The following is a 12168-nucleotide window of genomic DNA, read 5'->3' on the forward strand; positions in this document are numbered from 1 at the left end:
CATGGAACATGCAGTGAAGTGGGCATGATTTATTTGATTAAAGCAAAATTGCTATAGTTATGATCTCTATCTGCGTGAAAATAAAGCATGTAGAACTTGAATTAAAACAGAACAGATCCTATAGGCATGTTCTTTACCCTTTTAATAGCTAAAACATGCATAATTACCCTATCCCTTTCCACTAGCCAGACCCCAATATTTGCTACAAATTATTACAGACCAAATACTGAATTGCATAAAAAATGTGTAAAATAAGAAGTTACAATCATAGGAAGCCTGATTCTGACTTCCTCTCTGAGTTATGGAATAAACCACCTCAAATGCCACTTGTTTCAAAGCCTTTCTCAGAGCTGGGTGTGTCAAAGTTTCCTAATGGTCTCAAGGGACCCCAGACAGTGCTTACACCTAGGTTTGCATAACCAGATAGAGATGAGTGTAGTGTGGAAAGGCCAGCCCTTATGTGTCCAAGTTCAGAGGGAGCTCAAGGATCCCAAGGCAAGGCCCACACAAGAGGGGCATAACCTAGGTTCTAAGAATATAGTGGAAGCCCAGAGTACAGAGATAATTTAAAACTGGGTTGAAAATAGTAAGTGGTAAGAGTGATTTGAAAACAGTAGTAATAAAACTCAAACTACACAGAATCATCAGTTACACAAAGGGGTCAGGGGTTTTGAGATTATATTACATGAAGCATATGACCCCAGAAAGGGTCAGGTTTGGTCATGTACAACAATAGATGATGCTGGCATGCCTACAAACCAGCCAGAGAGCACAAACACATAGGGGGATATGGGGATTTGGGATTCATAAGTCAGCAAATCATATAACAAGTGACTGATAGAGTACATACATAAGGGAAAACATTAATTTAGAATGGGAGGGAGCAAATTACAGCATGTTTAGTAATGTAACTTGATTGCACAAACATAAGCAGAAGCAGGCAAGAGTGAAGGAAACTGAAACAACTAAAGAAACATGTTGTTGTTGATGCTTGAAGATTAACTAGGACATATTAGTAGAGAAGCAAAATGCAGAAATAAAGAAATAAGCAAGATTCCACAGTCTAGCTTTAGCTTTCAGCCGGCTAGACAAAGCAGCAACACAAGTAGTACTAGAGAAAAGAGAGAAAGTTTTAAGTGTAAATGTGTGTTCTTGAACTCAATTGTTCGTGTCTTTGAAAGAAGATGGGGTGAGTATTTATAGTTTTGAAAAGGAGTGACGAAGAGGTAAAGTCTTAAACACAAACATGGAAACAATCACAAGTCAGAGTCAATTAACACAAGTGATTCCCTTTAATTAAGGAATCAATGTTTAACAGGTAGTAGCAGGTTTAATTAAGGAAAGAAATCAGTTTGGAGACAAATTGATTATTGCTATAATGGGGCAGTAAAAGCATGAAGTAAAACAAGATCAATCAAGGCAAAACATCAGAGTAAAGGAAAGGAATCAATTAATTTAAACAAGCGAGTGAAATTAGGGTTCATATAAGAAAAGCATTTGCAATCAGTCGCAAGATCAAGATCAATCAAGAAAGAAACATGATTCTGCACTTCAGTAAATAAATAGAGTGAACAGAAGCATCAGACATGCGAGGCCAAATACATTAGCAAAAGATATAACACAGGCATATAGTAGCAACATGGTAAGCTAGGATTCAGCAGTAAGAAAAATATTCACAGTACAGTAGTCATGTAGGTCAAGTAGTCACATAGAATCAACAGTGAAGAAACATAGCAACAGGTAAAGAGAATTAGAAACAAGTAAAGGTCTCACAGTAGTAATAAGTGAAAAGAAAACCCCTTTGAAGAAATTAGGGTTTCGACGGTAGTCGAGTTTAAGAGATGAAAAGAACTCAAATCAGACAAGTCAAAAAAAGAAAAGAGAGTCATAAACGAAGAACTTAAGATAAGCACACATTTAAACAAATAATTTCAGAACTCGGATAAGACTAAAAAGAACTAGGGTTTTATACATGTTGACTCAAGTAAAAGGAAAACATAAACATGTAACATAGCAAAGTCATGAAACAACACCAAAATCAATGAAGAGATCTTTAAAAGAGAGGTTAAGAGAAACCCTAATCAGAAAATGAAGAGTCATTTTGAAAGAAAAGTTTGAAGAACCTTCGAGAAAGAACTTAAGAAATTCATAGTAAGTACAAATCTAAGGTAGATCTGAAAGAAAATTGAAAGACCTTAAAGATTAGGGTTTCGAAAAACCTAGAAAAGGTGAGAAAGACCTTGAAAGTTACCGATCTAACCAGGAAAGTCAAGGACCTGCCTTGAAAGGCCATGAATGGTCGGAGAAAGGTTATACTAGATCCCTTCGAGGTCTGGCCATGAAACCACAGAAACAAACACCCAAGAGCCATAAGAGGCTGATACACATCTCCAATGGCCACGGGAGGCCATGGATTAGGTAGGTGTTAAGGCGGATTAGGGTGGGATGAGATGGAGGCAGTAGGGTTCATGTGAGGTTTCAGAGAGAATTGAGAGAATAGGGGATTCAGAGGCGGTGTTTAGTGAAGAATAAAGTAGGATAAGGGGTCTTTTGAGTTTAATTATGGAAGGGCGAATGATGGTCGTTGATATGAGTGATCAACGACCTAGATTCAAAACGGTAGGTGGGGAATCCGGGTTGGGTCGTTTAATTGGGTTAGGGGTTGGGTTTGAATGGGATTGGGCCGGGGAAATTGGGTTTAATTTGGGGTCAGATTTAGGCTAAAATTGAAATGTAACTGGGCTGTTATTTAAATAGCCAATTTTCCCTTTTAAAATGATAACAAATAGTAAATTAATTTCTAAAAATAAATTGAGAGAACTAAAATGATTTGTAACATATAATTAACAATTTAAAAATACAAGGCTCAATTTTATGAATAAAAATACAATTAAATCTTAAAATGGCCAATATTGCAATTATATGCAATTTAGCTTAAACATACTAAATAAATTTGTAAAAATATGCAAAAAATTTACCTTAGCTATATCTTAGCATAAATATAAAAGTCCAACAAATGAATTACCAAAATAATAATTTTTGAAATAATTATTGATTTTTTGTGAATAAAAGAGGGAAATAAATTAATTTTAAAACCTTTAAAAATTATGGAAAAGTAATAAAACACTTGGTTATGCTTACATATGTATATATATGCTATTTTGAAGTTATTTTGCATATTGAAAATATATAGGAAAAAATTGGGTATCAACAACTGCCCCTCTTTACCCGGCAAGGATGAAAGAGTTGTCGGGTAAAGATATGATGGCCAATTTTGACCGAGCAAAACAGTTCGAAGAGGTTTAGGCCATGCTCTGGCTTCTGAGCTGCCTACATATCCCTGGTTTTATAGGAATCAGGCCATATGTAGTTTAAAATCTATCGGCGGAGTATGCCGATGGAGGCTTTTCAAGAACGGACGCAATATCTTGGGTCGGGTGAATGAAAGGTTTATGGGAATGGTTAGGTTTGATGTGGCTGCGGGAACTGGAGCAGGGCCGCTCCTGCCGGGATGGCTGTTGCTTGCCGGTTTACCCGCAATTAGAAATAATACAAGCGTATATCGCGCATAAATTTAAACATGATGCAAATTCTTGTCGAACCATGAATGTTGTCTTCGGACAGTTAGGATGACATCCTGAGACCATGACGTCCTGGGCCATGAAGCATATAATAAAGGATTCGCAGGCCATGAAATGATGCTCTCAAGCTATGAGGATGGTGCCTCCGAACCATGATGCCTTTGATTAATGATATGCAAAAGATTAAAAGGGATCCTCAGGCCATGACATGGTGTTCTCGGGCTATAAAGATGATGCTTCCGAACGATGACGCCTTTGGATAATTTGGCGATCTTTCAGCCCATGAGATGCAGTATGAGGCGATCTTTCAGCCCATGAGATGCAGTATGAGGAGATCTTTCAACCCATGAGATGCAGTATGAGGCAATCTTTCAGCCCATGAGATGTAGTATGAGGCAATCTTTCAGCCCATGAGATGCAGTATGAGGCGATCTTTTCAGCCCCTGAGATGCATTAGCATGATGCGGATAAGACAGAGCTTAGTCTTGTGAATTAAGGGGCAGAGCTTAGCCCGTAAGAGAAACAAAATAAACGATGCTTGAGATAGTGCTTAGTTTCGAAGAAAATTGGAGGCATAGCTTAGCCTCGGAAGGCAGAATGATAGCCTTATGCAAATATGCAAATGCGGAGAGAGGCAGAGCTTAGCCTCGGAAGGCAGGATGGTAGCCTTATGCAGGAGTGCAGATGGAGACAGTCTTTAGTCCCGGAAGGTAGAATGGTAGCCTTATGCAAGTTGGAAGGCAGAATAGTAGCCTTATGCAATTCAAATGCAGATGGAGGTAGAGCTTAACCTCGAAAGGCAGAATGGTAGCCTTATGCAAGAATGCAGATGGAAACAACGTTTAGTCTCGAAAGGCAGAATAGTAGCCTTATGCAAGTTGGAAGGTAGAATAGTAGCCTTATGCAATGAAAATGTAGATGGAGGTAGAGCTTAACCTCGGAAGGCAGAATGGTAGCCTTAGGCAAGAATGCAGATGGAGACAGCGTTTAGTCTCGGAAGGTAGAATAGTAGCCTTATGCAGATGGGAAGACAGAATAGTAGCCTTGTGCAAGAATGAAATAACGAATTATAGTAGAGTTTTCTTAGTTGATAGCAGATTGCGATATTATGATTACTGAGATCATTATGACAGACGGAACGTTATTGGTGTGTGTTGATAGCAGATGTTTGCAAGTGTAACAGGTCGGAGAGTCGTGTTCCTGAATAATGTTTGTCCATGAGTGTATAGTATGTTTAATGATTTTGCAATCCTGGTGTCTGCATCCAAAGAAAAATTGTGAGTTTTGTAGAGGGGGAGATTAGCTTGTATTCCGGCTGGCTTTGCTTGTCCTACTCGGCTTTTATCTGGTGATAATGTACGTATCATTGGGGTAGTGTTGCTGAACAAAGCAATTTCAGTAATAAACATGCATGGTTTTGTAAAGATATGACATGAGTTTATAATTAAGAAATAGCTTTTAGATTAACCGACGACTGTGACATGGCTCGGGACATTGCAACCTCTCTAGCTATGGAATTTTGAAGGTCCCCCTCAAAATTCTGCCCCAGTTTGATGAATTGACATTTTTGACTGCTGTTCGCGGCGATTGGCTGAAATTACTTCGGAATTTTGAGGGTCCTCCTCAAAATTCTGCCCCAGTTTCCAATTGTGGGGGAAATGAAAATTTTTATTGCATTGTGATCGAACCCACAAGGCTGCCTACGTATCCCCTCTTAAACGGGAATTAGGTTATACGTAGTTCAATTTGCATCATATAAGAGAAGCATAAAAATTACACATAGTAATGCTTGACTGCATCTGAGTTAATTGCCTTTGGCCAGGCTTCTCCGTCCATCTCTGCAAGTATGAGGGCTCCTCCTGTTAGAACCCGGTGAACCATGTATGGACCCTTCCAGTTGGGAGAGAATTTCCCCTTGGCTTCATCTTGATGGGAAAAAATTTTCTTTAACACCAGCTGTCGCGGTGTGAACTGTCTTGGCTTGACTCTTTTGTTGAAGGCTCTGGACATTCTATTCTGATAGAGTTGACCATGGCAAACTGCATTCATTCTCTTTCCGTCTATAAGGGCTAGTTGTTCATAACAACTTTTTACCAACTCTGCATCGTCGAGCCCAGCTTCTTGTATGATCCTTAGGGAAGAAATTTCTACCTCAGCGGGAATAACAGCCTCTGTACCGTAAACCAGCATATAGGGGGTTGCTCCGGTTGATGTGCGGACTGTAGTACGATACCCCAATAATGACAAGGTAGCCAACGTATCGACAAACTCATTATGGATTTTGGGAACATGTTGGAACTCCGTCTTCGTGAACCTTTTCCTTAGTTCCTGTACATGATGCAGATACAAGAGTATCTTGGAGTTATTTGTTGCCTATTCTTCTCGCACCTGATGTATAAGTAGGTATGAATCCCCAATCACTAGAAACTCTTGAATGTTTATGTCAATGGCCATTTTAAGCCCTAAGATGCAGGCTTCATACTCGATCATGTTGTTGGTGCATAGGAACATGAGTTTGGCGGACACCAGATAATGCTGACCAATTTCTGATACTAGGAATGCTCCTATGCCAATTCCTTTGAAATTTGTTGCTCCATCCAAAAACATTCTCCAACCGTCATAGGGTTCTGCAATGTCTTCTCCTATGAATGATACCTTTTCATAAGGAAAATACATTTTCAGGGGTTCATATTCTCCATCCATGGGATTCTCAGCAAGGTGGTCTGCCAGTACTTGTCCCTTGGCTGCTTTCTGAGTTACGTAAATAATGTCGAACTCACTTAATAGGATTTTCCATTTGGATAGCTTGCCAGTGGGCATGAGCTTCTAAAAGATGTACTTCAAGGGATCCATTCTCTATATGAGATATGTAGTATAGGCACAGAAGTAATGCCTTAGCTTCTGAGCTACCCAGGTCAAAGCACAACAGGTGCACTCCAATAGAGAATACCGGGCCTCATACGGGGTAAACTTGTTACTGAGGTAATAGATGGTCTGCTCTTTCCTCCCCGTTTCATCATGCTGCCCCAGAACGCAATCGAAAGCTCCATCAAATACTGCAAGGTAGAGTAATAGGGGTCTACCCGGCTCGGCCGGGATCAAGACTAGTGATGTTGACAAGTATTCCTTGATACTGTCGAAGTCTTTTTGGCAGTCATCAGTCCATTTGGTAGTGGCGTCCTTCTTCAACATCTTAAAGATTGTCTCACAAATAACCGTAGACTGCGCTATGAATCAGCTGATGTAGTTAAGCCTTCCCAAGAAACTCATCACATCCTTGTTGTTCTTGGAGGTGGTAGTTCTTGAATGGCTTTGACTTTTGATGGATCCAGTTCTATTCCTCGACGACTCACAATAAACCCAAGCAATTTCCCAGCAGGAACCCTAAATGCGCACTTTGCGAGGTTTAGTTTCAGGTTGTACCTTGTCGCGCCCCCTTTTTCTCACGAAATTAGGTTTATGACATTTGGTATGGGACAACTCATTCCTTTTGAGAACTGGGTTTTGCAATTTGAAGAGTCGCCACCTAATGATTTAGGGTGCATTAGGACACCAATAAGGTTTAATTCTAAGTTCGTCTGAATGACCAGAGATAGGGTAAGAGCCTGAAATTATTCTAAGGGGAAGGTGTTAGGCACCCCTCAGGATCCACTAGTGTGGTTCCCGGCCAGACAGTTAATTGTGAATTTGTGCAATTAACAAGTAAAAAAACAAGACTCACATAAGAGGGGATTTTAAACACACAGGTGTTTAGAAATGATAAAATAAAGCAAAGTTTTGAAAGAGTTATAACTAAGCATGTTGATGAATGTAAAGGGGTCCTAGGTTTGTATTTAATATGGATCACATCACTGCGATACCTGGTATGACACTCTTCAAAAGAGGGAATACACATGGTATTAGCGCACCGGTCATCATATCCATATCTACCCTTCCCACCCCGTTAAGGTATTTAAAGAGCGGATTGGTCTCGATCACTATTGCATGCTATCACCCGTCCCATTTCTATCAGTCCCGGAGGAGCTTAGGACTACTATTCCTAAAAGGGAGGGATATCAGGCTGATTTTGATTTCAAAAGGTAAAAATCTAAGGCGACATACAAAACACATAATACTGCATGTTGGGGGGAAGCATATAAACAGATAAAGGTCCATGTATTCCTACTCAAACAAAAAAACACATAAATAGCATGACTTGCACATACTTTTTAGGTCTGATTAAAATACTAAAGATGAGGGGAGTTTAATTTTTGAGGCAGATCAATTTGTTACATAACTCAGATAAGAAGTCTGAATCAGGACCGCCTGCTGGTTGTAGCAACTAACAAAAGCGGATTCAAATTCTATTGTTGTTATTACCTAATTCTTGCCTAAGTGTTTGGGTGAGCTCTTAGGAACATGGTATCTATTTACTGATTCAAAGTGTGTCAAAGCAGTAACAACTTAAAATGAATAGTTTGGGATCCTATATGCATGCTTGCTAAACCTCATTAAATAAAGAAGGAAAGTTGTTTAAAACTGTTTTGGAATCGAACTGATTTGAAATTGAACTTGTTTCAGATTGTGTAGGTGATGGTATCTAATATTTGCTGATTTTAATCCATATAGGCATGATATCTAACCTTGAATGTTAACAGAAATGAACAGAATTTTCTTGGGAATCCCTATAGGCATGATATCTAACATTGAACGTTAACGGAAACGAACAGGATTTTCTTGGGAATCCCTATAGGCATGATTTCTATATATTATACTGATTTCAACCTTATGAACATGATACTTACTTATAGCCGTTTATAACCTAAAATATGATATCTAAGTGATAACAAATAGGCAGAATTATAAATAAGTCCTATAGGCAGGTTATCTAGATGTGAAATTGACCGTGAAGAAATTAAGATAAACCCTATAGACATTGTGTCTAAAATGTAGAATTAAACACGCAGAATAAAAAGAAAAGGTCTTATAGGCATGCTTTCTATCCTTGAGCATACATGATTACCTAATCCTTTTCACTAGCCAGCCTGAAGTGTTTAATACAAATTATTACAGACCAGAAATAATGAATTACACCAGAAAAGTTCAAAGAAAAGTTACAACCAGAGGAAGCCTGATTCTTAACTTCCTCTTTGAGTTATGGAATAAACCACCTCAAATGCCATTGATTCAAAGTCTTTCTCAGACTTGAGTGTGCCAAAGTTCCCTTAAGGTCTCAATAGGACCCCGGGCAGTGCTCACACCCAAGTTACATAATCAGAATAGAGATGAGTGCAGTGTGGAAGTGCCAGCCCTTATGTGTCCAAGTTTAGAGGGAGCTCATGGGTCCCAAGGCAAGGCTCACACAAGGAGGGTAGAACTTAAGTTTTAAGAGGATAGTAAAAGTGCAGGAACAGAGTTTAAAAACTGAGGGGATAAAAGAGGAGGGGGTAAAGGATGATAGGGAGACAACAATCAATAACACACAGAGTTAATAACTTCATACAAAGAGGGGGTCAAGGGTTGGGAATCCACTGCAAGGAGCCCATGCATTTAGGCATGGATCAGTTTTGGGCATGCACAACAATAGTAGGTGCTGACATGCTTATAAACCAATCAGAACACACAACATCTGGAAGAAACATGGAGGTTATGATCCTAGGGGAATTAGGTTTGGATCATGCATCGCAATGTCCAATGCTGTCATGCCCCAAACCAAACACAAGTATTAAACACATTGGGGGTGGGGATTTAGGATTCACAAGTTATAGTAAGTAGTGGACAAAACATTAATTCAGAACAGGAAAGGGCAGAGTAAAGCATGTTTAATAATGGTACTAGGTTAAATACAAGCATGGGACAAACAAGGATGAAAGAGACAGTAAAGAAACATATTGTTGTTGGTGCAAAAGCTTAATTAGAACATACCAGTAAAATGCAAATGCAGAGAAAAATAAGCAGGTTTCCCACAGCCTAGCCTTGGCTTTCAGCTGGCTAGATAAGGCAACAATACAAGTAGCAACAGAGAAAAGAGAGAGATTTTAGTGGAGTGTGTGTCTGAACTCAAGTATCTTTTGCCTTGTATTCGTGTCTTTGAAAGAAAAGAAGTACAAGATATTTATAGCTTTTTGAAAATGAGTGAAAGAGAAGTAATAAGCCACAAACATGAAAACAATCACTATTCAGAATCAATTACACAAGTGATTGCCTTTAATTAAGGGATCACTTACTTAACGAGCAGTGACAGGTTCAAAATAAGGAAAGAAATCAATTTATAGGCAGACTGATTATTGCCATAAAAGAAGTAGTAAAATAATTGAGTAAGTGATTAAGTCTAAGTACAGGAATATACTTGTTTTGGAAAAGATTCAGGAAGGCAAAACAAGGAAAGAAATCAATTAACCTTAACAGGCGAGTGAAATTAGATTTTCACAAAAGAAAAGTTTGAAATCAGTCACACAATTGAAGGTCAATCAAAGAAGGGAACTCATCATATAAATATAGTGCACAAACACTGGACATGCAAGGCCAAACTATTGGCAAAAGGAAACAACATGCAATAATAGCACAAAGTTAGTAGACATCAAACATTCGAAACATGATAGTCATGTAGGTCAAGTTTCATTGACTTAGTAGTAGAGAAAAGATAGAGTATCAGAAGCATGCAAACGGTCAAGTGAAAAACCCTTCTGAAAAGCATAGTCGAGTTTCAAAGATAGTAAGAACCCAGAACCAAAGGAATCACATAAAGAAAAGAGATGCTAAAACAAAGGAATTTCAAATCAAGTTTAGCAATTTCACACAAATGAATTGCACAAGCAGTTTCAGAAACTCGAATAGACCCCGCAGAAATTAGGGTTTTCGAAACCAATCGAGTTTAAAGATGATGAACAAATAGATTACAAAAATACTTAGCAGACTGATTTAAAGACTCGAATGAACCCAAAAGAAATTAGGGTTTTCAACACCAATCGAGTCTAGAGATGATAAACAAGTAAATCAAACAAATACTAGTAAATAGACTCAGAAACCCCAAAAGAAATCAGGACTTTAATATGCAAACTCAGATAGAAGGACAATACGAGCAAACATAGCAAAACATGTCAAAAATCAGAGAAAAGTTTTGAAATAACTTAATAAGAAAACCCTAATCGGAAAAGGTAAAGAGTTTTGAAAGCAAAGTTTTAAAAGAAACTTCGAGAAAAATGCTTAAAAATTCAAAAAAAACATATATATGAAGCAGATATGAAAGAAATCGAAAGAACCTTAGAGATTAGGGTTTCAGAAGAACCCCAAGTGACGAGAAAGGCCTTGAAAGCCATTGATCTAAGCAGGAGAGTCAAAGGTCTGACTCGAATGGCCATGGCTGGCCGAAGAAAGATCAGAGACGACCGGAGAACAGTCATCGAGAAAAGTCTGGACCAAACCCCATCATGATCTGGTCATGAGACCACAGAAACGAACACGTATAAGCCATGAGAGGCTGATACAGTTCTCCGATGACCTTGGAAGGCCATGGATTAGGGCAGATTAGGGTGGCGGCAGCTAGGGTTTGAGGGTGTTGTAGAGAGGATTTGGGAGAGGAGGGGTTTCAGAGGCGGCGTGTTGTGAGGAATGAGTTAGGGTGAAAGGGTCGTTTGGGTTAAAAAAGGAAATGGTGATTATTGGCCGTTGATCTTGAAGGATCAACGGCCTGGATTAAAATGGGTAAGTGGTGCGGTTTAATGGGATAGGGTTTGGGTTGGTTCAGATTGCAATTCGGTCGGGGTAATTGGGTTCAAATCAGGCTATAATTGAAATAAAATGGGGCTAACATTTAAATAGCCAATTTTCCCTATTTGATTTATAAAAAGTAATAAAATAATTTCTGTAAATAAATTAAAGGTTCTAAAATGATTTATAGTACATAATTATCAAATTAAAAATACTGGACTTAATTTTTATAGATATAAACGCAATTAAATCTAAAAGAGGCTAATATTGCCATTATATGCAATTTAGCTTTAAAAATACTAAATCAATTTATAAAAATATGAAAAAATATCTTAGCTATATTTTAGTATAAATATGAGAATCCAATAAACGAATTACCAAAATGATAACTTTGGGAATTATTATTGATTTTTTATAAATAAAATAGGGGAATAAATTGGTTTAAAAATCTTTAAAAATTAAGGAAAAATGATAAAACATTTGAATATACTTACACATACATATATGCTATTTTGAAAGTATTTTGTATATTAAAAATATATAGGAAAAATTGGGTATCAACATACCTTCACAGTCTATTGAAGAAGATCTTCCATGTGGTCAGTGGCCTTCTTGGATCTGATAATAACATCATCTATATATACCTCTATCTCTTTGTGTATCATATCATGGAAAATGGTAGTCATGACCCTCATGTAGGCGGCCCCTGCATTCTTGAGGCCGAACGACATCATCTTGTAACAGTACATTCCCCACAGCATAATGAAAGCCGTTTTCTCAACATCTTTTTCATCCATCCAGATCTGATGATAACCAGCGAAGCAATCTACAAATGACTACAGCTCCTGCTTGGCGTATTTGTCAATCAGAATATGTATATTTGGCAAGGGGAAGTCGT

The sequence above is a fragment of the Nicotiana sylvestris genome, chromosome 11 (genome assembly GCF_000393655.2).
Source record: "Nicotiana sylvestris chromosome 11, ASM39365v2, whole genome shotgun sequence".
NCBI lineage: Eukaryota > Viridiplantae > Streptophyta > Magnoliopsida > Solanales > Solanaceae > Nicotiana > Nicotiana sylvestris.